This window comes from Loxodonta africana, chromosome 2 (assembly GCF_030014295.1).
Source record: "Loxodonta africana isolate mLoxAfr1 chromosome 2, mLoxAfr1.hap2, whole genome shotgun sequence".
NCBI lineage: Eukaryota > Metazoa > Chordata > Mammalia > Proboscidea > Elephantidae > Loxodonta > Loxodonta africana.
This window is the reverse complement of record NC_087343.1, coordinates 4,775,977-4,802,023: the sequence shown is the minus strand read 5'-3', so window position 1 is coordinate 4,802,023 and position 26,047 is coordinate 4,775,977.

Here is a 26,047-nt window from a genome sequence, read left to right as displayed (position 1 = left end):
TAACTTCTCTTGGAAGGCCAACTAGATCAATTTAGAGTGATGGCTAGGTAACTGTGAAACCGTGATCACGTTACTGCAGGTGGCCTAGTTTGGCACATCAGAATTAAATCACAACACTTCCTCTTCTCTGAAATATTTATCCTTCCTTTCAAGTTTTCTGTTTTCAACAATACTTGGTATTCCCAAATTCCAGCAATGCGAATTATACTACACGAATGACTTTCCTAGGCTATATATACCCAGTGCCCCATTTTGGTGAATTTCATTTCTTTTCTAATGAGGAGAAGCTCCTTGTAATGTAACATGGTCACTTATTTTCTGATGAGAGCCATATGTGCAGACGCCCATCCTTGCTCTGAGACTCAGAGCAGGAAAGGCAGTGGGGACTGAAAGGTTGCCCGGTCTCCACATGCTCACACCGCAGATGAAGAAAGCACAGGAGCCACCACAGCTTAGAGTGATTGAACACGCTGAAATTACACACATGGAGATTTTCTAGAAAAACTATCCAAAACTGGACCTGGGAAACTCCAGTGAGCCACAGATATCAGGGACACTTTCAGCCTTCTCAGGACAAAGGGAGACAGACAATTCCCATTGCGTGCCTAAAAAATATTACAAGGAAGTTTCACAGGACATGCTCTTTACCAAGCTCAGTAGCCTTTTTTTCCCAATTTGTGCCACAAACACCTGAATACAGAATTATAGATATGGTTACCATGTGCCAGGCACTGTTTTAGATGTGATCATTTCAACAAACCTGTAAAGTGGGTGCTGTTACTGATGTGCAAAAGGTTAAGTAAGTTGCCCGAGACGCACTCAGTGCCTATGTGGTGGAGCTGGGCTTGAACCAAAGGAGTCAGTTCTCCTGACTCACATCCTCCACGTTTCAGCTCCAGTCTTATCACTTCTAAAACATCGTCCTAGATCCTTTCAGTTGAAGTACATTAGTCTTCCTCATACCTTCTGGTAACCACTTGGTAGTTGCCGTCAAGTCATTTCTGACTCATGGCGACCACATGCACCAAAGAACAAAACATTGCCCGGTCCTGTGCCACCTTCACAATTGTTGGTGTGCTCAAGTCCATTGTGGCTTGAGTGCCTTCCATCCTAGGGGCTTGTCTTCCAGCATCGTATCAGACAATGGTCTGTTGTGATCCACAGGGTTTTCACAGGCTGATTTTCAGGTGTAGATCACCTGGCCTTTCTTCCTCATCCGTCTTGATCCAGAAGCTCCACTGAAACTATCCACCATGGGTGACCCTGCTGGTATTTGAAATAACAGTGGCCTAGCTTTCAACATCACAGCAACACCAAGCCACCACAGTACACCAAGCTGATAGACGGGTAGTAGAGATTCCCTCGAGGATATTTTCTTATTTACTTCATTGCTCTTTTTTTTTTTTAATTGACTCACTTGCCTAAATAGCTCATGTTTAAATGATATTTTTCATCACTACCAAAAACAGATAGTCAACATCACTCATCACATAAAAACAGTAAATGTAAAAATAAATAAGATGGAAGTAAAAGAGCGTGATTAAACTCCAACAAGTGCCCCTGCCTGCTGAAGACAGGGAAGAGTACACTCTCCTCATCACAGCATAAACAGTGCAGGAGCCAGACTAGCCAGTTCGCTCAAGAACGGAGGGAACATGTCCTGGCCAACTGCGGGGGCCTGCGTGTCAGGGTCTATGAAAAATACTGTGGGTGCTCCTTTCCAGTCACATGGCGTGGAGAAAGAATTCTCAGATGGGAAGGTGCCTCTCCCTGAGAGGTTACACGTGATGAGAAACAAAGCTAACGATGTCCACTAGAGTAACTAAATGGTCTACAGATAAAAAGTTGAGTCTAACGATTATTCCTTTTTTGGCTCCAGATCAGCTTCCTTATGAGGCTCCCGCCCTCATAAAACACTAAATTCAGATGTGGGCTGCTTTGCTTTCGTTGGCCTTGACAGATTTAGAGGCAGAAAGCACTGTTGCTGAGGTAGCAGGGAACAGAATTGGCTGGTCACGGCTGAGTCCAAAGCTAAAGCTCGCATCTGTATCCTAGTGATGCAATTAGATAAGAATAATGAAGGCAGGAAGGAAGGTCCTCAGGGAAAAGAGACTGTAGCTTTGTACACTCTCCTCATAAAATCACATTTGTTGATAATGCAAAGTAGCATGTCAGAGAGGAGTCTTTAAAAGAATATTAGGTCACACTGATAGGAAATGAGGAGCCGTACTAAGACAGCGGGCCCCATTGGTCTATGGAGGCAGCTTTCCTCTGCTGTTGCTATAGTTTCTGCTGTTATTTGTGGCTGTCAAGTCAGCTCCAACTCATGGTGAACTTGTGTATAACAGAACACCATGAGAAATATCTTTCTGCTTCTAATTCCTAATATGACTGGTTAGTGCTTAGGGAAACGTTGCACGGTTCTGTGCCATCTTTGTGGTCATTGGTACGTTTGAGTCCATTTTCTGCAGTGGACTCTATTCAGCTAAAGAAGTCTTTCACAGATGATACCTAAGTGAGGTGAAAGAGCACCGATATGTACCTACGTACCCAGCAGTCCCGTGGTCGGACTCCAAGTCCATTTCTCATTATCTTATACCTGCTCAGGGAGCCCTGGTGGTGCAGTGGTTAAGCTTGGCAGCTAACTGAAGGTCAGGGGTTCAAAACCACCAGCAGCTCCACCAGAAAAGACCTGGCAATCTGTTCCTGTAAAGATTACAGCCTAGGAAACCCTGTGAAACAGTTCTACTTTGTCCTATTGAGTCCCTATGAGTCAGAATCAACTTGATGGCCATGAGTTTGTACTTGTTTGGGAGCCTAATGGCCTCAGGGCGAGTGCTTATTTTCAGAAACTGAGGTAGGCTTAAAGGTGAGAGTCAGCTTTGGGGCATTCAGGCTAGGCGATATGCTCCCTCCTATATCAAACCATCTACACTTAAAAGTATTTTATTTTCCTGTATGTAGTGCTGTTACCTAACAAACTTTAACTTATCCTTGTTGTTAGTTGCTGTCAAGTTGGCTCCAACTTATGGAAACCTTGTGTATAACAGAACGAAACCTTACCCGATCCTGTGCCATCTTCATGATCACTGGTATGTTTAAGCCCATTATTGTGATCACTGTGTCAAGCCATCTCATTGAGAGTTTCTCTTGTTTTCATTGACCCCTTTACTTTACCAAATATAATGTCCTTAGTAGCAACTGGTCTTTTCCGATGGAAGGTCCAAAGTAAGCCAGTTGAAGTCTCACCATTCTTGCTTCTAAAGAGCATTCCGGCTGTACTTCCTCCAAGACTGGTTTTTGTTTGTTTTTCTGGCAGTCCATGGGATGTTCGATATTCTTTGCCAATACCACAGATCGAACACATCAGTACTTCTGTCTTCCTTTTTCATTGTTCCCCTTTCACTGAAAAGACCATAGCTTGGGTCAGGCTCACCTTAGTCATCAAACTGACATCTTTGCTTTTCAATGCTTTGAAGATGTCTTTTGTAGCAGATTTGTCCAATGCAAAACATCATTTGATTTCTTGACTGCTGCTTCCATGGACACAACTATCCTTGAGGACAACCTTATTGCTCATTTCCTTTTTTACTCTAAAACCACTCGCAGTTCGCAGCATCTGTGTGTGTCCTACTGAGCACACATTTAGATGGCATTTCCCAGTCTCCCTTGCAGTTAGGTTTGGCCTTGTAGCAGGGTTCCAAGCAATAGAGCTGGTGAAGGGGGGATGCGCGTGTCTTCCCGCACTGGCCCACGGAGCCACCCATGGTGCTGATTCACTACTGGGGTGCAGACAACCAAACTCTCTTAAGAGCCAGGTATGGAGTAGAAGAGGCTCCATCAGCCAGGCCCTGGAACGACCACAGGGAGGAGGCACTGAACCTACACATCTTCTCGGAACAAGCTTCACCCTTGCTTTTCATGAGAACAACAGCTGTTTCCTAGAAGTCAAGAGTTCTCTCCTCTGACCCTCCAGCCCTTGCTATTCCACTCTCTTTGTGCCTCTCTCTTCCTCATTATGAAGAAAAAAGCATGGCAGCTTCACCCTGCCCTAGCGGTAAATACTGGTGATTTGGAACACTCCTTCATGTTTGTTATCTCACCAAAGCTCAGGGAAGTGGTAAATACAGTCTTCAAATGTCTCCCGCAAAGCAGGCCAGATGTTTTAAATGCATCCTTTCTGGGCCAATTTTTTTTAAATCTAAGAAACCAAGTTGTTCCTTGCACACCCACATGTTAGTTGATCCTGAGGTTGGCCTTTTACCAAGCAGGATGTAGGCTGACGGGGTACTTTTATTATTATGGGGCACCAGATGCAATGAGTCACCCTTTATTTTGTCTTTCTCTGCCCATTGCCTGGAGACCCACATGAAGGACAAACACAGGGCTGTGGGCTTCAGCAGGCTCCAAGGTGGAGTCCCACAGCCCAGGGAAAAGTCCACTTGTATCAATTCCCTTATTTTCCAAAACAGTAAGCACAGTTTAGAAAATGCCTAAAGATAAAAATTAAAATGCCAACCCTTAATGAATATAAAACAAAAATCTTCATTGCTTTCTCTGATATCCATGATTTTGTAATAAATCCCAGTCTATACCCAGTGATTTTTTTTTTTTTAGTTTAACAAGAGTTCTTAATTGCCATTGATTTTATAAGTAAGCTATCTTAACAAACAAACAAAAAGATGAATTGTCCAATGAGGTAAAACATGAAGGGCCAAACCATGTAAAACGGAATCTTGGTGAATTAAAACACAATATAATTCAGAAATCCTGATTAAAGAGCAATTATTTATATCCCTGGCATTATGTCTATAATATATCTGTAATTCATTGTTAACTTATGTTAACAATTTGTCCCCCATGGTGTGTGATTTTCCTTGTCTTGGGCTGGGCTCAAGTATTGATACATTTTATTTTTTCTTGATTAGCTCTTTTTAACTTGAAGATTAGTCCTGTGAAAAGTTTTAGGTCAGCACATACCCACTGCTGTCAAGTCGATTTCAACTCATAGTGACCCTGTAAGACAGAGTACAGCTGCCCCACAGGGCTTCCAAGGAGCAGCCGGTGGATTAAAACTGTCAACCTTTTGGTTAGCAGTCAACCTTTTAACTACCGCACCACCTGGGCTCCAGGTCAGCACATAGATCAACTTAATTCTGAAAGAGGTGAAAACTTGAAGCTTGAAATCTACACATTAATGTGTAATTCCACATCCCATAAACTGAACTTTCCACCCATTTGCGGATGTTTGATTGTAGGAAGGTACCAAGGTACTAAAGGGCCCAGGAAAACCAGGAAGTTGTCTGCAAGAGATGGGAAGGTAAGTTTATCTGCAGAGGATAAACAGCATCCTGGCAACAGCTTGGTGGGGAATTCGGGCTAGCATGATGACTCACCACAAACACTGGGGTGCAACAGTAGAATGGCAAAATGGATATCAACATGCCACCAGTGCTTTCTCTGGAGCTCGAAGCCATCACAGATCAGCCATCAGTGGGCCTTGTGTTTTGTAGAGGCTGTGTGTAATTAATTGCTTGGCAGTTTTAGGTGACAGTGATGTAAAGAGTGTGAGCTTTGGAAGCAGAAAGAGGTGCGTCTCTGTATGCAGTCCTGCTCACGCTCTTTGCAGTAAGTTCCTCACTTCTCATGTTAGGATAAGGACACCCTGTTTGCACTGATACAGGAAACAGACACTCAAAAGTGCCTAACGTAGTGCCTGGTCCACGATCTTGTTGTCAGCTGCCATTAAGTCAGCTCCAAGTCGTGGTGACCACATGTACAGCAGAATGAAATGTTGCCCGGGCCTATGCCATTCTCCCAACTGTGGGCATGTTAGAGTCCATCATTGTGGCTACTGTGCCAATCTATCTCACTGATGGCCCTCCTATCACTCCTTGGCCCTCTACTTCACCAAACATGATGTCTTCCTCCAGCGATTGATTCCCCCTGATGGCATGTCCATAGCAAGCCAGCCAGTCAGTGTCCTGTTGGGATCCATAAGGTTTTTATTGGCTATTTTTTTTTTTTTGAAGTACATCACCAGGCCTTTCTTTCTAGCCTGTCTTAGTTTAGAAGCTCAGCTGAAACCTGTCCACCTTGGGTGACCTTGCTTGTATTTGAAACACCCATGACACTGCTTGCAACATCGCAGCAGTATGAAAGCCACCAGAGTGCAACACACTGACACCTCCTCCAGACGGGCCAGGAGGTGGCTCCGTCAGCACGAGCTTCTTTTCCTTTCCTCTGAACTTGGAGAAGCGACTTCTGTTGACTTCCACAGTGGGGCCAACAGGAAAAGAAAACCCCACTTCTCCTGTGCTGAGATGTTCACAGTCAACGGTCAGGCCTCAGGACGTTCCCAGAGAGCTTCAATAAAGACGGTTGCTTCCCTCCTCCATTAGTCTAGGTGTTTTGTGCTGGTCAAAAGAGCACTCTTCATGATATTGAATTTTTTTTTTTAATTTCATAAAAGAACCAAGAGGAATGTGGGGTTTGCCGTTACATTTCCCAGCTGAGCTAAAGTGTTCAGGGAGAAGAGCTTGCCTTTGTTTATGAACAATTTTATTGACTTGTTCTAATAAAAATAATGGATAACCACAGACTCTTGTTTTGAAAAGCTAGGCAGAACTTTAAGGGGTCATCTCTGCCATTCTCTCGCCTTGGGACATAACTTTGTCTACATCAGATAAACAGGGTTTGTCTTATTTTTAAAGACATAGATGATAAGGAAGAAATTCTACCATTTCCCAGTTTAATATAGTATTTGGGCATTCTCAAATAGGAGGGTTTTTACCCACCTTTACCAGGTGACGAAATTTAACTTAATTTTTTATAAATGTAGTCTTTCTTGCGGAGCCCTGTTGGTGCAGTGGTTATGCCCTTGGCTGCTCACCGAAAGGTCCGCGGTTTGAGCCCATCAGCAGCTCCGAGGTAGAAGGACGTGGCAGTCTGCTTCCGTAAAGATTACAACCTTGGAAACTGTATAGGGCAGTTCTACTCTGTCCTGTAGGGTCACTGTGAGACAGAATTGACTCAACGGTGACAGCTTTTTTTTGGTTTTGGTAGTCTTTCTTGGAGCAGGAAAACTCTTTATAAAATGTGTATAGAACTAAAAACCAAGCCTGTTGCTGTGGTGCCAGTTTTGACTCGTGGCAGCGCCACATGTTGCAGCCTAGAACTAACTGCTCCATAGGGGCTTCTTGGCCGTGATCTTTACACAGGCAGTTGGCCAGGCTTTTCTTCTGTGGTCCCACTGTGTGCATTAGAACCACCTAACTTTTAGTTAGTAAGTTAGTATCCAAGTGAAAACCGTTTGCAACATCCAGGGACCTTAAAAATATATATATGTACGTATAACTGTACTTTGCTGTCTCCTCTCTGTCTTTTTTGGTTGTTGTTGTTCCATTTGTGGCCAACCTGGTCCTGATCTCATTGTGAAAGCTCCCCCGCATTCCTGGGCATTTTTCTGCTTTCTTTGTGCAAGACCACTGCTTTTTGTGCTTTAATGAGTTAGTGAGGATGAAGTGCTTCTGGCAAAGATTGGCTCATGATATGTGGGAGCAAATTCTAAGGACCCTCCTTATTAGGCTGGTACATAGTGATCTTTCCAAATTTTGATACATGGCTTTCATTCTTATTTTGTCCCTCAATGACTTCCTCCTCAATCATCAATCTTTTTTCCCTACTTCGCATACACACAATAACCCATTGCCCTCAAGTGTCTCGAAATAAGCGATCTAATTGTATTTATTTTATCTTTAATATGGATCCAAATTAGAACCCTCTAGACAGACAAATTATTTATACAACTCTTCCACCGACTATACATCTACCTGATTTTTTAAAAAAATATATTTCATTAGGTTTTAGGACATTCTCGGTCATGCAAAGAGAGGCATTGATTCTATAATAGAAGACAGAACATATATCGTTCATAAAAACATTATTTTTCTTCAACTTAGAGACATTTTAAAGCAGATAAAATTAATAACGAATGCTTTAATTGATTTTCAAATAAATGCTGTGCTTCTTGCGACATTTTGTTTGACAGTTTTTGCCGTTTCCAGAAGAAGTTTTAGACCTCATCTTTACAGGAGGTGTCATCACTGATGGGACTCTTTGTTACTTAATCACTTTTGCTGAATAACTGGATATTTTTAATATATTTATGTAAAAGATAGCATTTTATGTGTCTTTATCCACTAATTAGTTATTGAACATATTGCTTGAAAGATCTGTTTTCTCTTAGGAAGAAAAATCTTTTTATAACTTCTCGATGTATAATGTGCCTAGAGTGCCAGGCATAATTTCCTCAAATGCTTTTGAACTAATCATTATCAATTGTCTTAAGAGTTGTTAATACAATTTTTGTTGCTTCTGGAGCCACTTACCACTTCAGTGTATATATGGCTCATATACCAACAAGTTTAGTTATATTACTGGGGAAGTGCCACCCAGTACCAATATCATTTTGGAATTCTTCTCCTGAGACACTGTGCAGATTATAAACACCACTCTGGTAAACTGATGAAATTAAAGGTATTTCATTAGCCTCAGTAAGAGAGGAAATCCTGGTGGTGTAGTGGTTAAGAGCTATGGCTGCTAAACAAAATGTCGGCCATTTGAATCCACCAGGTGCTCCCTGGAAACCCTACGGAGAAGTTCTACTCTGTCCTATAGGGCTGCTATGAGTCAGAATTGACTCTCTGGCCATAGGCTTGGATTTTGTTTTCTAGTAAGAGAAAATGTAAGCCCTGCTCACCCCTGTGGATGCAGCCTGGGGCAAGGTCACAGTGTAGCCCAGGGCTCCTCATAAGTCCCTTGGAATGGCAAGGAGAATACTAGTCAGAGACTCAATTCCAGAGATTTTTTTCCTCTTCTTCTAGCTCAAGATTGGCAGTGCTACCTGCCAGTGACAATTAGATATAGAATCGGTTTGCACTATATACCCCTAGAAGGTTAGCACTATCGGGTACTGCTGCTGTTGTTAGGTGCTGTCGAGTTGGTTCCAACTCATAGCAACCCTGTGTACAACAGAACGAACACTGCCCAGTCCCGCACCATCTTCACAAACCTTGTTATGCTTGAGCCCATTGTCCCAACCACTGTGTCAGTCCATCTCATTGACAGTCTTTCTCTTTTGTGCTGGTCCTCTAGTTTACCAAGCGTGATGTCCTTCTCCAGGGACTGATCCCTCCAATAACATGTCCAAAGTATGTGAGAAGTAGTCTCACCATCCTTGCTTCTAAGGAGCATTCCAGTTGTGCTTCTTCCAACACAGATTTTTTCATTCTTTTGGTAGTCCATGATACATTCAGCATTCTTCACAAACATCACAACTCAAAGGCATCAATCTTTTGGTCTCCCTTATTCATTGTCCAGCTTTCACATGCCTATGAGGTGATTGAAAACACCATGACCTGAGTCAGGCGCATCTTAGCCTTCAAGGTGATATCTTTGCTTTTCAGCACTTTAAGGAGGTCTTTTGCAGCAGATTTGCCCAATGTAATGTGTCCTTTGAGTCTTCCTCCCATCCTGATGCCCCGTTCTTCTTCATATAGTCCAGCTTCTCAGATTATTTGCTCAGCATACAGATTGAATAGGTATGGCAAAAAGATACAACCCTGACACACATCTTTCCTGACTTTAAACCACGCAGTATCCCCTTGTTCTCTCCGAACAACTGCCTCTTGATCTATGTACAGGTTCCTCTGGGGCACAATTAAGTGTTCTGGAATTCTCATTCTTGGCAATGTTATCCACAATTTGTTATGATACACACAGTCAAATACCTTAGCATAGTCAATAAAACACAAGTAAACATCCTTCTGGTATTCTCTGCTTCCAGCCAGGGTTCAACTGACTTAAGCAATGATATTCCTGGTTCCATGTCCTCTTCTGAATCTGGCTTGAATTTCTGCCAGTTCCCTGTAGATGTACTGCTGCAGCTGCTTTTGAATGATCTTCAGTAAAATTTTACTTGCGTTCAATATTAACGATATTGTTCAATAATTTCCACATTCAGTTGGATCACCTTTCTTTGGAACAGGCATAAATATAGATCTCTTCTCATCAGTTGGACAGGTAGCTGTCTTCCAAATTTCTTGGCATAGAGGAGGGAGCACTTACAGTGTTGAGTACATTTGTTGAAACATCTCAGTTGGTATTACATCAATTCCTGTAGCCACTTAAGTGATATTCATTAAAGCTTTTAGACTGGACCACTAAGAATGCATTGCAGTTATTGTACTATCCCCATCTCACTGGGATGGCCATGCTACCATTATAGAACCTCAAACACTTGTCTGTAAGCATTATGGATTGAATTGTGCCCCCAGACCCAAAGGAAAAAAACAAGACATGTTGAAGTCCTAATGCCTTTGTACCTGTGGATATGATCTTGTTTGGAAAGGGTCTTTGGAAATGCTATCAGTTAACATGAGGTCATACTGGAATAGGATGGCTACTAGTGCAATCTGAGTGGTGTCATTATAAACAAGGAGAAAGGACACAGATAGACAGACAGACAAAGGGAAGATGGACATGTGATGACCGAGTTGAGCTGCTGCTGCAGCCATGGAACAGCTGGGGCTACCAGAAGCTGGAAAAGACAAGGACACATCTCCCTCTGGGGCCTCCAGAGAGAGCACAGCTCTGCTGACACCCTGAATTTGCAATGCTAGCCTTCCAGATGGTGAGACAACACATTTCTGATTTTGTAAGTCACCCAGCTTTTGCTGTTATATTACCGCAGCCCCAAGAAGGTAACCCAGCGAGAACCTCAGATGGAGAGAAGGCAGAGCAGGGATACTAGAACACTACCTCGTGATAGGAGGTTTGGAAAGCACCTTTAGAAGGTGTCTCTGAGCACCAGGGCAAAGGCACGGGAGCATGGCTGAGGCAAAATCAAAGACAGATCAGGGTCAGTGACCCAAGAAAGAAGCCATCCGGGTCACCCACAGCCCAAGGTTAGCCTGCGGCATCAGGGTGCTGTGCAGGGATCTGCCAGAAAGGGTAAAGCAGCATGCACTGACCAGGGCCACCTTGGTTGAGACTGAGGCAGTAGCAGGAAACCATGTGCCGACCAACTGGGAAGCCTCCCACAAGCAACTTTCCACCAGGCGAGTGGCTGCTTAAGGGCCCTTGAGTGCCCGGGGTCATTGCCTTCCAAAAACCACACTGAACTGAAGAGGCCCTGTGGGCCCAGTGATAACCCAACATAGAGACAGTGGGCATTAACCAGCACACACTGGGGGCCAGTCACGACCTAAGCACTCCTTTGAGTGTTAACTCATTTCATCCTCACAGCACATATCTGAAGCAGGAAATAGTATTGCCTATTTTATTTATTTTTTTTTATAATTCGCAGGCAGTCCTACTCTGTCCTATAGGGTCATTATGAGTCAGAATTGACTCGATAGCAATGAGTATTGTTCACAGATGAGGAAACTGAGGCACAGAAAGGACAGAAAAAGTGCCTGAATTTACACCCACAGCCGGGTGCAAGAGGCCACAGGGGTTCAGAGCCTATGCTCTTAACCAGTAGAGTTTCAAAGTGGGATTGATTCATTCAGTAATAATTCCTCAGGCTCTACTCTCTGCTAATTCAAGGATCCCGGGATGAACAAGACGAAACCAGTCCTTGCCCTCATGACATTTTCATTCCAATAGGGCAATCCGGTAAATGCCAAAATCACTGTTGTTGTGCTTGAATATTCACTTTTTTGCTGAAGGAAATGGTCACACACGTTAGTTCACTCCATGTCAATACCGTATCTAGGTTACTGCACCAGCCCTGGACGCCACTGAACAGCTTCTATTAACCCGGTACTGCCCGACGTCCATCCTCAAGCACAGTAACGTGTTAATTAAAAGATTAATGAGCTTGAGGAGTCAGAATCAAGATGGCAGAATACACAGACTCTTCCAGGAAGCCCTCTTTACAACAAAGACCCCAAAAAATCAAGTTAAACAAGTATATTTTTGACAAGCTGGGAGCCCTGAGCATCAAAGGCAAGATTAGACAACTAACTGAGGGGCGGAGGAGGAAGAAACCATTCAGAAGTGGAGAGGAGTTACTGGACCTGAATCACAGGGAGCCCTCAGGCACCATTCCCGGAAGTGGCAGCAGCGGCGGGGGGCTGGTCCTAGTGTTCACCGCAGTTTCCTCAGGGAGAAGCAGCCAGCCACACAGCCTACTCACACCTCTGGAACCTGAGCAGAACTGCGCTCTTGGCAAAAGCTAAGTACTTGCATATATTTTACCACATCCCCCTACCCCCAAGCCTGCTTCAGCGGCGGAATCCCTGGCCCTGAGATAGACCCTGGTGAGCACCTAGAGCCATCCTCCTAGCCTTGGGGAAGGAAAAATTTTGCAATTGGGTGGAAATGATAATTTGCTAGCTCCATTAACCAGGGGAGCTCAGGACAGAAGCGGCTCCTGTCCAGGCATAAACTGTCCTTTGACCTTGAGCACCTTTCCCTTCTGCATGGGCCTTTGACATTTGACATTGCTTTGCCTATTAAACAAGGTACTTACCTACCCACATCAGGGACCTAAGGACTGGTAGCTCCACTCAGGTCACCCAGCCACCCGCAACAGGGGTCAAAAGAAAACCAGTACCTCCCAGTCATTAAAACAAAAAACTTTGGGTGCCCACGGTCCATCTGCAGAACCCACCCACCAGCATGCTCTAGGGAAAAGAGACGCTTTTTCCTCAGAGACACTTGGGGGTTGGTTCTCAGCCTCCTGCCTTATTCAGAGCGTGACCCCCTGCTGCAACCAGATACTGGTATATACACCAATCACCCCTGCCCCTCTAAGACTGTAGGACAGAGCCTGTACCACACACTTGATGATCAGCTACCTGGGCTGAATTCATACTGGAAAACTGAATGGACTCCTAGACTGATATATATGATAATAGCTCTAGCCATCTGGGGACAGGACGCCAGAACGCCAAAGGCGAAAATAATCAAGCTAGCTCACTCAAGCAACCCATAGGGGTATACCAAAACAAAACAAAGCAAGCAGCTACGACACAGTAAGCAAGCATAAACCAAGACAATAACTTATAGATGGCTCAGGGACAACAGTCAATATCAAGTCACATAAAGAAACAGATCATAATCACCTCAACAGGCTCTCAAAACAAAGAATCCAGGGATCTTCTACATGAAAGTGCATTCCTGGAGTTACCAGATGCAGAATACAAAAGTTTAGTATACAGAACCCTTCAAGACATCAGGAAGGAAATGAGGCAATACACAGAACAAGCTAAGGAACGCACGGATAAAGCAACTGAAGAAGTTAGAAAGATTATTCAGGAACATAATGAAGAGTTTAATAAGCTGGAAAAATCCACTGATAGACAGCAATCAGAAATTCAGAAGATTAACAATAAAATTACAGAATTAGACAACTCAGTAGAAAGAGGAGCAGAATTGAGCAAGTAGAAGCTAGAATTTCTGAACTTGAAGATAAATCACTCAGCACTAACATATTTGAAGAAAAATCAGATAAAAGAATTAAAAAAAAAATGAAGAAACCTTAACAGTCATGTGGGACTCTATCAAGAGAAATAACCTATGAGTGATTGGAGTGCCAGAACAGGGAGGGATAACAGAAAATACAGAGAAAATTGTTGAAGATTTGTTGGCAGAAAACTTCCCTGATATTGTGAAAGATAAGAAGATATCTATCCAAGATGCTCATTGAACTCCACATAAGGTAGATGTTAAAAGAAAGTCACCAAGACATATTATAATCAAACTTGCCAAAACCAAAGATAAAGAGAGAATTATAAGAGCAGCGAAGGATAAACAAAAAGTCACCTACAAAGGAGAGCCAATAAGAATAAGCTCAGACTACTCAGCAGAAACCATGCAGGCAAGAAGGCAACGGGATGACATATTTAAAAAAATGAAGGAAAAAAAAATTGCCTGCCAAGAATCATTTATCCAGCAAAACTCTTAAATAAAAAAAAAAAAAAAAAATTTTTTTTTTTTTATATGAAGGTAAAATTAAGACATTTCCAGATAAACACGAATTGAGGGAATTTGTAAAAACCAAACCAAAACTACAAGAACTACTAAAGGGAGTTCTTTGGTTAGAAAATCAATAATATCAGGTATCAACCCAAGACTAGAACACTGGGCAGAGCAACCAGAAGTCAACCCAGACAGGGAAATCCAAAAAAACAAAGCAAGACTATATAAAAAAAAAAGCCCAAAACAGGGTAACAGAGATGGTATTATATAAAAGAAAACAACATTAAAATAATAAAGAGGGACTAAGAAATGTAATCATAAGCCTTCCATACGGAGAGGAAGATATGGTGATACAAAGAAATAAAAGTTAGGTTTAAATTTAGCAAAATAGGGGTAAAAAATAAGGTAACGACAAAGGAGACAAACTATCCTACTCATCAAAATAAAATACAAGGGAAAAATACAGACTCAGCAGAAACAAAATCAACAACAACAAAAATGAGGAAAGTACAATACATAGAGAAAATCTACTCAGCACATAAAATCAGCTGGGAAAAGGAAACTGTCAACACACAAAAAAAGACATCAAAATGATAGCACTAAATTCATACCTGTCCATAATTACCCTGAATGTAAATGGACTAAATGCACCAATAAAGAGACAGAGAGTGGCAGAATGGATTAAAAAACAAGATCTGTCTATATGCTGCCTACAAGAGATACACCTTAGACTTAGAGACACAAACAAACTAAAACTCAAAGGGTGAAAAAAAAATATATCAAGCAAACAACAATCAAAAAAGAGCAGGAGTGGCAATATTCATTTCTGAAAAAATAGACATTAAAGTTAAATCCATCAGAAAGGATAAGGAAGGGCACTATATAATGATTAAAGGGACAATACACCAAGAAGATATAACCATATTAAATATTTATGCACCCAATGACAGGGCTCCAAGATACATAAAACAAACTCCATCAGCATTGAAAAGTGAGATAGGCAGCTCCACAATAATAGTAGGAGATTTCAACACACCACTTTTGGTGAAGGACAGGACATCCAGAAAGAAGCTCAATAAAGACACGGAAGATCTAAATGCCACAATCAACCAACTAGACGTCGTAGACATATACAGAACACTCCACCCAACAGCAACCAAGTATACTTTCTTTTCTAGAGCACTTGGGACATTCTCTAGAATAGACCACATATTATGTCATAAAACAAGCCTTAGCAGAACCCAAAACATTGAAATATTACAAAGCATCTTCTCTGACCATAAGGCCATAAAAGTGGAAATCAATAACAGGAAAAGCAGGGAAAAGAAATCAAACACTTGGAAATTGAACAATACCCTGCTCAGAAAAGACTGGATTATAGAAGACATTAAGGATGGAATAAACAATTTCAGAGAATCCAATGAGAATGAAAACACTTCCTATCAGAACCTTTGGGACACAGCAAAAGTGGAGTTCAGAGGCCAATTTATATCAATAAATGCACACATCCAAAAAGAAGAAAGGGCCGAAATCAAAGAATTATCCCTACAACTTGAACAAATAGAAAGAGGGCAACAAAAGAAACCCACAGGCACCAGAAGAAAACAAATAATAAAAATTAGAGCTGAACTAAATGAAATAGAAAACAGAAAAACAATTGAAAGAATTAACAAGACCAAAAGCTGGTACTTGGAAAAACTCAACAAAATTGATAAACCACTGGCCAAACTGACAAAAGAAAAACAGGAGAGGAAGCAAATAACTCAAATAAGAATAAGAGGGGCGATATTACAACAGACCCAACTGAAATTAAAAGAATCATATCAGATTACTATGAAAAACTATACTCAAACAAATTTGAAAACCCAGAAGAAATGGATGAATTCCTAGAAACACACTACCTACCTAAACTAACACAAACAGAGGTAGAACAACTAAATACCCATAACAAAAGAAGAGATTGAAAAGATAATCAAAAAACTCCCAACAAAAAAAAAAGCCCTGGTCCAGACAGCTTCACTGCAGAGTTCTACCAAACTTTCAGAGAAGAGTTAACACCACTACCACTGCAGGTATTTCAGAGCATAGAGAAAGACAGAGTACTAACAAACTCATTTTATGAAGCCACCATCTCCCTGATACCAAAACCAGGTAAAGACACCACAAGAAAAGAAAATTATAGACCTATATCCCTCATGAATGTAGATGCAAAAATCCTCAACAAAATTCTAGCCAATAGAATTCAACACCCAACAATGTATCAAAAAAATAATTCCCCATGACCAAGTGGGATTCATACCAGGTATGCAGGGATGGTTCAATATTAGAAAAACAATGTCATCCACCACATAAATAAAACAAAAGAAGAATCACATGATTTTATCAATTGATGCAGAAAAGGCATTTGACAAAGCTCAACACTCATTCATGATAACAACTCTCAGCAAAACAGGAGTAGAAGGAAAATTCCTCAATATAATAAAGGGCATTTATACAAAGCCAACAGCCAACATCACCCTAAATGGAGAGAGCCTGAAAACATTCCCATTGAGATCAGGAACCAGGCAAGGATGCCCTTTATCACCACTCTTATTCAACATTGTGCTGGAAGTCCTAGCCAGAGCAATTAGGCTAGATAAAGAAATAAAGGGCATCCAGATTGGCAAGAAAGAAGTCAAAGTAGCGCTATTTGCAGACGACATGATCTCATACACAGAAAACCCTAAGGAATCCTCCAGAAAACTACTGAAACTAATAGAAGAGTTCAGCAGAGGATCAGGATACAAGATAAACATACAAAAATCAGTTGGATTCCTCTACACCAAAAAAAGAACATTGAAGAGGAAATCACCAAATCAATGCCATTTATAGTAGCCCCCAAGAAGATAGAATACTCAGGAATAAATCTTACCAGAGATGTAGAAGACTTATACAAAGAAAACTACAGTACGCTTCTGTAAGAAACCAAGAGACTTAAATAAGTGGAAGAACATACCTTGCTCGTGGATAGGAAGACTTAACATTATAAAAATGTCTATTCTACCAAAAGTGATCTATACATTTAATGCAATTCCAATTCAAATCCCAAGGACATTCTTTAATGAGCTAGAGAAACAAATCACCAATTTCATATGGAAGGGAAAGAGGCCCCGGATAAATAAGGCATTACTGAAAAAGAAGAACAAAGTGGGAGGCCTTGCTTTACCTGATTTTAGAACCTATTATACCGCCACAGTAGTCAAAACAGCCTGGTACTGGTACAACAACAGATACATGGACCAGTGGAACAGAATTGAGAATCCAGATATAAATCCAGCCACATATGAGCAGCTGATATTTGACAAAGGCCCCAAAACAGTTAAATGGGGAAAAGACAGTCTTTTTAACAAATGGTGCTGGCATAACTGGATATCCATCTGCAAAAAAATGAAACAAGACCCATACCTCATTCCATGCACAAAAACTAACTCAAAATGTATCAAAGACCTAAATATAAAATCTAAAACGATAAAGATCATGGAAGAAAAAATAGGGACATTAGGAGCCCTAATACATGGCATAAACAGTATATTATACAAAACATTATAAAGAATGTAGATGGAAAACTAGATAACTGGGAGTTCCTAAAAATGAAACACCTATGCTCATCCAAAGACTTCACCAAAAGAGTAAAAAGATTACCTACAGACCGGAAAAAAGTTTTTAGCTATGACATTTCCGATCAGTGCCTGATCTCTAAAATCTACATGATACTGCAAAAACTCAACTGCAAAAAGACAAATAACCCAATTAAAAAATGGGCAGAAAATATGAATAGACACTTCACTAAAGAAAACATTCAGGTAGCTAACAGATATATGAGGAAATGTTCACGATCATTAGCTATTAGAGAAATGCAGATCAAAACTACAATGAGATTTCATCTCACTCCAACAAGGCTGGCATTAATCCAAAAAACACAAAATAATAAATGTTAGAGAGGCTGTGGAGAGATTGGAGCACTTATACACTGCTGGTGGGAATGTCACATGTTACAACCACTTTGGAAATCAATTTGGTGCTTCCTTAAGCAGCTAGAAATAGAACTACCATATGATCCAGCAATCCCACTCCTTGGAATATATCCTAGAGAAATAAGAGCCTTTAACATAAACAGATATATGCACACCCATGTTTATTGCAGCATTGTTTACAATAGCAAAAAGATGGAAGCAACCAAGGTGCCCATCAACAGATGAATGGATAAATAAATTATGGTATATTCACACAATGGAATACTACGCATCGATAAAGAACAGTGAGGAATCTGTGAAACATTTCATAACATGGAGGAACCTGGAAGGCATTATGCTGACTGAAATTAGTCAGTTGCAAAAGGACAAATATTGTATAAGACCACTATTATAAGAACTTGAGAAAGAGTTTAAACTGAGAAGAAAACATTCTTTTGTGGTTACGAGAAGGGGGACAGAGGAAGAGTGGTAGAGGGGCATTCACTAATTAGATAGTAGATAAGAACTACTTTAGGTGAAGGGAAAGATAGCACGCAATACAGGGGAGGTCAGCACAATTGGACTAAGCCAAAAGCAAAGAAGTTTCCTGAATAAACAGAATGCTTCGAAGAGCAGTGTAGCAGGGGCAGGGGTCTGGGGACCATGGTTTCAGGGGACATCTGAGTCAAATCTATTAAGAAATCATTCTGCATCGCTCTTTGAAGAGTAGCATCTGGGGCCTTAAACGCTAGCAAGCAGCCTTCTAAGATGCATCAATTGGTCTCAACCCACCTGGATCAAAGGAGAATGAAGAACACCAAGGACACAAGGCGATTACGAGCCCAAGAGACAGAAAGGGCCACATGAACCAGTGACTACATCATCCTGAGACCAGAAGAACTAGATGGTGCCCGGCTACAACCAATGACTGCCCTAAGAGGGAACACAACAGAGAACCCCTGAGGGAGAAGGATAGCAGTGGGATGCAGACCCCAAATCCTCATAAGACCAAACTTAAGGGTCTGACTGAGACTAGAAGGACCCCAGGGGTCATGGCCCCCAGACATTCTGTTGGCCCAGGACAGGAACCATTCCCAAAGTCAACTCTTCAGACATGGATTGGACTGGACAATGGGTTGGAGAGGGATACTGGTGAGGAGTGAGCTTCTTGGATCAGGTGGACACTTGAGACTATGTCGGCACCTCCTGCCTGGAGGGGAGATGAGAGGGTAGAGGGGGTTAGAAGCTGGCGAAATGGACACAAAAAGAGAGAGTGGAGGGAGAGGGCAGGCTGTCTCATTAGGGGGAGAGTAATTGGGAGTGTGTAGCAAGGTGTATATGGGTTTTTGTGTGAGAGACTGACTTGATTTGTAAACTTTCACTTAAAGCACAATAAAAAGTGTAAAAAAAAGTTGGCAAAAGATCTGAATAGATTTTTTTCCAGGACAGTACACAAATGCCCAATACGCACATGAAAAGATGTTTACCATCATTAGTCATCAGTTGGATCAAAACCACAGAGATACTAATTCACAGCCACTAGGAAGGCTAGAATCAAAGAGTCATATACTGACAAGTGTTAGGAAGGATGTGGAGACAATGAAAGCCTTATATACACAGCTGGTGGGAATGTAAAATGGTGCACCCACTCTGGAAAACCATTTTGCAGTTCCTCAAATGATTAAACATACGCTTAGCATATGACCCAGCAATTCCACTCCAAGATATACACTCAAGAGAAATGAAAACGTATGTCCAGTCAAAAACCTGGACGCAAATGTTTCCAGTAGCATTACTCACAACAGACAAAAATGCAAATAACTAAAAAAAAAAGATTAAAGAGCTTGACTTGTATTTTTGAGCTGATATTACGGAGAAGTTATCTAAAAGTGGGATGTCAGATATTTGGGCAGGAGGGCAATTTTAGTGTTTGCCACAGGCACCATTTTCTGCCGATAAGCAGCCGACCGTACCAGGTTAATCGGAACTGCTCAGTGGTGCCATGCGCCCAGGGCAGGTGCGATTCCTAGCACACCTGCAGTGTCCTAGTTACACCTCTGACTCGTACAGCATGTACTCGTATGCATCTGGTTTCCCTGCAATTCCTCGTTGTGGTTTGTAAGCAGTGGTGAAATCATGTAGACCTAGTTTGAGATTAAAAACCAGAACAAATCAGCAACAAAAAATGGTGGCACAAATGGTTTGCCTTCAACTATTCACTTAAATTTGGCAGTTTGAACCCACTGAGCAGTGCCAGAGACAGATGCCTGGCGATCAGCTTCGTTAAAGATTACAGCCAAGAGAACCCTATGGAGAAGCTCTGTAACAAGTGGGGTCGCCGTGAGTGGGGTCAACTCAACGACGACGTAGCTTGGCATAGAGACTGGGAGTCATGGGCGTACTCTAGAAAGTCTTGCCTGCTCTACTGGGTGATTATTTTTTTCCATGACATTACTATTTATAGCAAGATGAATAGCTTAAAATATAATAGAACCTGGCCTTGGAAATTACCTCGTCTACACAAAAAAAAAAAAAAAAACACCTTATTCATTGTAAACTTAGGGAAATGAAGCCAGTGGATATCCAGCCACCTGCCCAAAATGACGCCCAAGAACAGGTAAAAGGCCTGGTTCCAGAATTCTTATTTCCTATTCCAGGATCTTTTCTGACTTAAAAAATGGTTCTGTCAGGACTTTCGTACCAAGGTAAAAAAAAAAAAAAAAATACACACACATATAAAGTGTGTACATATGTGTTTATTATTACCATATATTGTTGTTTCATATATATACCGTGTATGTGCGTATATCTCACTGGTTGTCAAATAGGGTGGCTTTGTCCCCAAAGGGACTTTTGGCACTGTTGTCTGGAGACACTTTTGGTTGTCACAACAGGCATTTCATCACGGAATCTAGTGGCCAGAGGCCAGCGATGCTGTTAAATACCCTACAACGTACAGGGCAGCCCTCCAGCCCAACACTTCGATAATGCTGAGGTTGAGAAATCCTGGAAAACAGCCACCGAAATGTATCGATTCAGAAATGAATTGTATTTACAAAATTACAGCTTTAGATAAGCTTCAGTACAGTAAGCCATCACACTGAAACTAGAAGAGAGGAATACACATTTTCTAAGTTTTTTTTCATTTCCTCTTTTCTATTAAAATTTTGTCAGCTTGAAAGAAAAGTATTTTTAATTAAAAAAAGCAGTTTTCTTTCCATTGACATAAATCTCACTTGCTATCGTGCATATAAAATGAATAACAGAGCAGTACATTTAAGATTCTGATGTTCCTATTGTTATCGGGGACATTTAGATTCATATTTTGGAAAAGCAATTGTTTGACATTAAATTTGGAACATTATGGACCACAAAGCTCAATGCTGACTAATGAAAAGAGCACTCACCACCTCAGTGTGGGCAACTCTAAATAAGCACACTGAGCACAGATATTTATAGAGAGCCTACCGAGGAGACACATTTATTATCGGCAAGTGGTCCCGTCATCCTTTCCTAAATGATGGATAGCCCGGCAGTGGCAAGGATGCCATCAGGGTGTAACGAAGATGGAGAAATTCCGCACTTCCTTACAACTCTTACAGCTGTGAAAGGAACCAGTCACACAAGCCAGGCAAAGGCTATGGTCCTGGATGAGCGCCATGCGAAACTGGTTTGCCCCAATAGAAAGAGGGGTTCAGAAAGCTAAGCAAGGAGTAGGTGGGGGAGTATCTTAGAAAAATCAGTGAACAGAGTAGAACCGTCGAAACAAGAGAGGCTTCTCACGGGGATGTCCCTGGATGGTGGGAACAGTTAACACACTTGGCCGCTAACTGAAAGGTTGGAGGTTTACGTCTACCAAGAGGTACCTAAGAAGAAAGGCCTGGCCATCTAGTTCCTAAAAATCAGCCATTGAAAACCCCATGGAGCACAGTTCCGTTCTGACACACACGGGGTTGCCAGCAGTCAGAGTCGGCCCTATGGCAACCGATTTGGGTTTATCTATTTATTTATTTTGGTATATCAGTCCAGGGTCCTGGGTAGTGGAGGCGGTTAAAGTGCTCAACTGCTAACCGAAAGCTTAGGAGTTCGAGTCCACCCAGAGGTGCCTTGGAAGAAAGGCCTGGAGATCTAGTCTTGAAAAATCAGCCATTGAAAGCCCTATGCAGAACCGTTTTACTCTGGCACATGTGGGATCACTGTGAGTGAGCCGACTCGATGGCAGCTGGTCACTGGTGCTCAGATGCTCAGGCAAGGAGCTGAAAATGGAGGGCATTAAATACAGTGTTGGTATCTGACGTGTAATTTTCAACAATACAGGACTTCCCTTTGCTTCAAGCAGTGGCTACATCACAGTCTCTATAAAATCCCACATAAGGACTCTTGTGACCAACTGGAAAGAAAACGACAACATAGTGTAGAGGTCCAAGCCTTGAGTTGGCAAATCAAAGCTCTGGGTTCAAATGCTGACCCTGATACTTCTAGTTGGTGAAATTGGGCAAATTGAATTGCCTCTGATAGCCTTATTGGCTAATTAAATATAAGGATTAAATGAGATAATACATGAAAGATAAGCACTCAGCTACCATTACTGTGAGTAAAAAATCTGATATATAAAGTTATTGTTACTCCTTATGGGTCCTCACAACTGGACCAATAAACAATGTCATAATCAACAGAGAAAAAAATTGAAGTTGTCAAGGATTTCATTTTACTTGGATCCACAATCAACACCCATGGAAGCAGCAGTCAAGAAATCAAAAGTTGCATTGCATTGGGCAAATCTGCTGCAAAAGACTTCTTTAAAGTGTTAAAAAACAAAAATGTCACCTCGAAGACTAAGGTGAGCCTGACCCAAGCCAAGGTGTTTTCAGTCACTTCATATGAAAGTGAAAGCTAGACAATGAATAAGGAAGACTGAAGAAGAATCAATGCCTTTGAATTATGGTGTTGGCAAAGAATATTGAATATAGCATGGACTGCCAAAAGAATGACCAAATTTGTCTTGGAAGAAGTACAGCCAGAATGCTCCTTAGAAGCAAGGATGGTGAGACTTTGTCTCACATACTTTGGACGTGCTGTCAGCAGGGATCAGTCCCTGGAGAAGGACATCATGTTTGGCAGAGGGTGAGTGAAAAAGAGGAAGACGCTCAGTGAGATGGATTGACACAGTGGCTACAACAATGGGCTCAAGCATAACAAGGATCATGAGGATGGCGCAGGACTGGGCAGTGTTTCGTTCTGTTGTCCACAGGGTCCCTGTGGATTGGAACTGACTCAACAGCACAAACGACGATGATGACTCCTTCTATAATATCCTCCTTCTGTATTGAAACACACACTATCCAACATGCAGCCCAGCTCAACGCCATGGTTTCTTGGTCCCGTGTCTGTGCACAGACCTACATTCACCAAGAGGTGGGTGGAGGACACACAGCAAGCTGTGGCCCAGAGACGGAAGTGTGTGGGAAGATGGGCCTCACTGCACAATCTAAATGTCGTAACGCCATGCACAGCCTGATCTGCCCACACTTACATCTGCTTTCTCTTCCACTATCACATGACTTCCAGGAGGTCACCTTCTGAATCCACAAACTCGCATCCGTGACATCACACCTATACCTTTGGTACTTCTTCCTGGAGTTCTGAGGTGTGAACCCACTCTGAAATTTTTGTCCTGATCACTTACCTGAAGTTTTACTGGGCTCTGCATGTTTCCTTTTCTCACGGCTGTGGCTTTAGGCTTACTCTTTATGGACTAAATGGTAATACCAAAAAACCAAACCAAACCTGTTGCCATCAAGTCGATCCCGACTCAAAGCGACCACATAGGACAGAGTAGAACTGGCCCATAGGGTTTCCAAGGAGTGGCTACTGGATTCCAACTACCAACATTTTGGTTAGTGGCAGAGCGCTTAACCACTGCGCCACCATCAGTAAGCTTAAATTATTTTGTGACACAGTGATAGCACATTTTCTTCAACATAAACGTGTCCGGAGAAACTAAAATAAAATCTAAAGCATCTTCCTATCAGTGCTCCAGACTATCTCCAGAAATGGTATTGATTTAGCAAAGCAAGGTGACTGCTAAATTTAAATTTTGCCCTCAGATATTCTCCAGGGGCTATTGGCTTCCCTTCCTTGGAGGCATACTTGTTTCATTTAAACTCTTGTATAGGAGCAACGTTCTTGTATATGGCTACTTTATAGGCTGCCAAAACAAGTCAATTCTCCAGCTCTATTGAATAATAGACAAGAGATGCTGGTCTTGTCATTATTTTCCTTTTTTCAAGTCCTATCAGAATGCTAGGAAGCCCTGGTGGCATATTGGTTAAGAGCTACGGCTGCTAACCAAAAGGTCGGCAGTTTGAATCCATCAGCTGCTTCTTCGAAACTCTATGGGATAGTTCTGCTCTGTCCTGTAGGGTCGCTATGAGTCCAGATCCATTCGCAGCAAGGGTTTTTGTTTTTGTTTTTTTTTAAGCAGAATACTAGAATGAATAAACAGATAATAAAGCCTAATGAAATAGCAGACATCTGTTCAGTATAGATGGCAGCATTAACAGTGTTGAGTGGAAAACCACCTCTCACCACAGAAGTTAGAACTATTAAAATAACTGGGATGGGTTGGAGAATATTACTAAAATCTTCATTAGAAACGCGTCATCATTAGTTTAGGATTAACTATGAATGACTTAGTAAATATTTACCTAGGGAATTAGTTACCCTTCCACGTCAACATTGGTAGTGAGGACAATTCCAAGAACTGAATTTTCAGGGAGAGATTTAAATTCAATATTATCGTCCTTGTTGGGGGTAATCCAGCCACTACAACATAATTAGGCTGCTGCATGTTTGTATAGAGCTGATCAGGTATCTGCGTTTAAATGAGCCTGATTTCACTCAGTCCTAGCGGAGAAGGATTTGGGGTGGATCTGATGTGTGAACATGAAGCGGCTGGGAGCCCAAGCCCCAGTCTTCAGATTGTTGAAAATGAGCAGAGATTGGCTAGGCTTGTCCTAATCCACACTTGCAAGGTTTTCTGCTTTTGTACATTTTTTTAATCTCTGTGGAATTCTTACTTTCTTGCCAATTCTATGTGGATTCATTTTAGAGTTTTTTTTTTTTTAAATTGTACTTTAAAAGAAGGTTTACAGAACAAACTAGCTTCTTATTAAACATTGTTTTGTGACATTGGTTACCAACCCCATGACCAACCCCATGTCAACAATCTCCCTTCTCAACTTTGGGTTCCCTATTACCAGCTTTCCCATCTCTTCCTGCCTTCTCGCCCTTGCCCATGGGCTGGTGTGCCCCTTTAGTCTCATTTTGTTTTATGGGCTTGCCTGATCTTTGGCCGAAGGGTGAAACTCAGGAGTGACTTCATAGCTAAGCTGATAGGGTGTCCAGGGGCCATGCTCTCAGGGTTTCTCCAATCTCTGTCAGGCTAGTAAGTCTGCTCTTTTCTTTGTGAGTTAGAATTTTGTTCTACATTTTTCTCCAACTCTGTCCAGGACCGCCTGTTTTGATCCCTGTTACAACAGTCAGTGGTGGTAGCCAGGAACTATCTAGTTGTACTGGGCTCAGTCTGGTGGAGGCCGTGGTAGTTCTGGTCCATTAGTCCTTTGGACTAATCTTTCCCTTGTATCTTTAGTTTTCTTCATTCTCGCTTGCTTCCAATGGGGTGAGATCATTAGAGTATTTTAGATGGCTGCTCATAAGCTTTTAAGACCCCAGACACTACTCACCAAAGTGGAATGTAGAACATTTTCTTTATAAACTATGTTATGCCAGTTGAGCTAGATGTTCCCTGAGACCACAGTCCCCACAGCACTCAGCCCAGCAATTTGGTCCCTCATGGAGTTTGGATGTGTCTATGGAGCTTCCATGACCTTGCCTTGTAAAAGTTGTGCTGGCTTCCCCATTATTGTGTGCTGTCTTACCTTTGACCAAAGTGACCACTTATCTATTGTCTTTAGTGTTTTTCCATCCCCTCCCTCGTAACCATCAAAGATTGTTTCTTTTTGTGTGTAAACTTTTTCATGAGTTTTTATAGTGGCCTCACAATA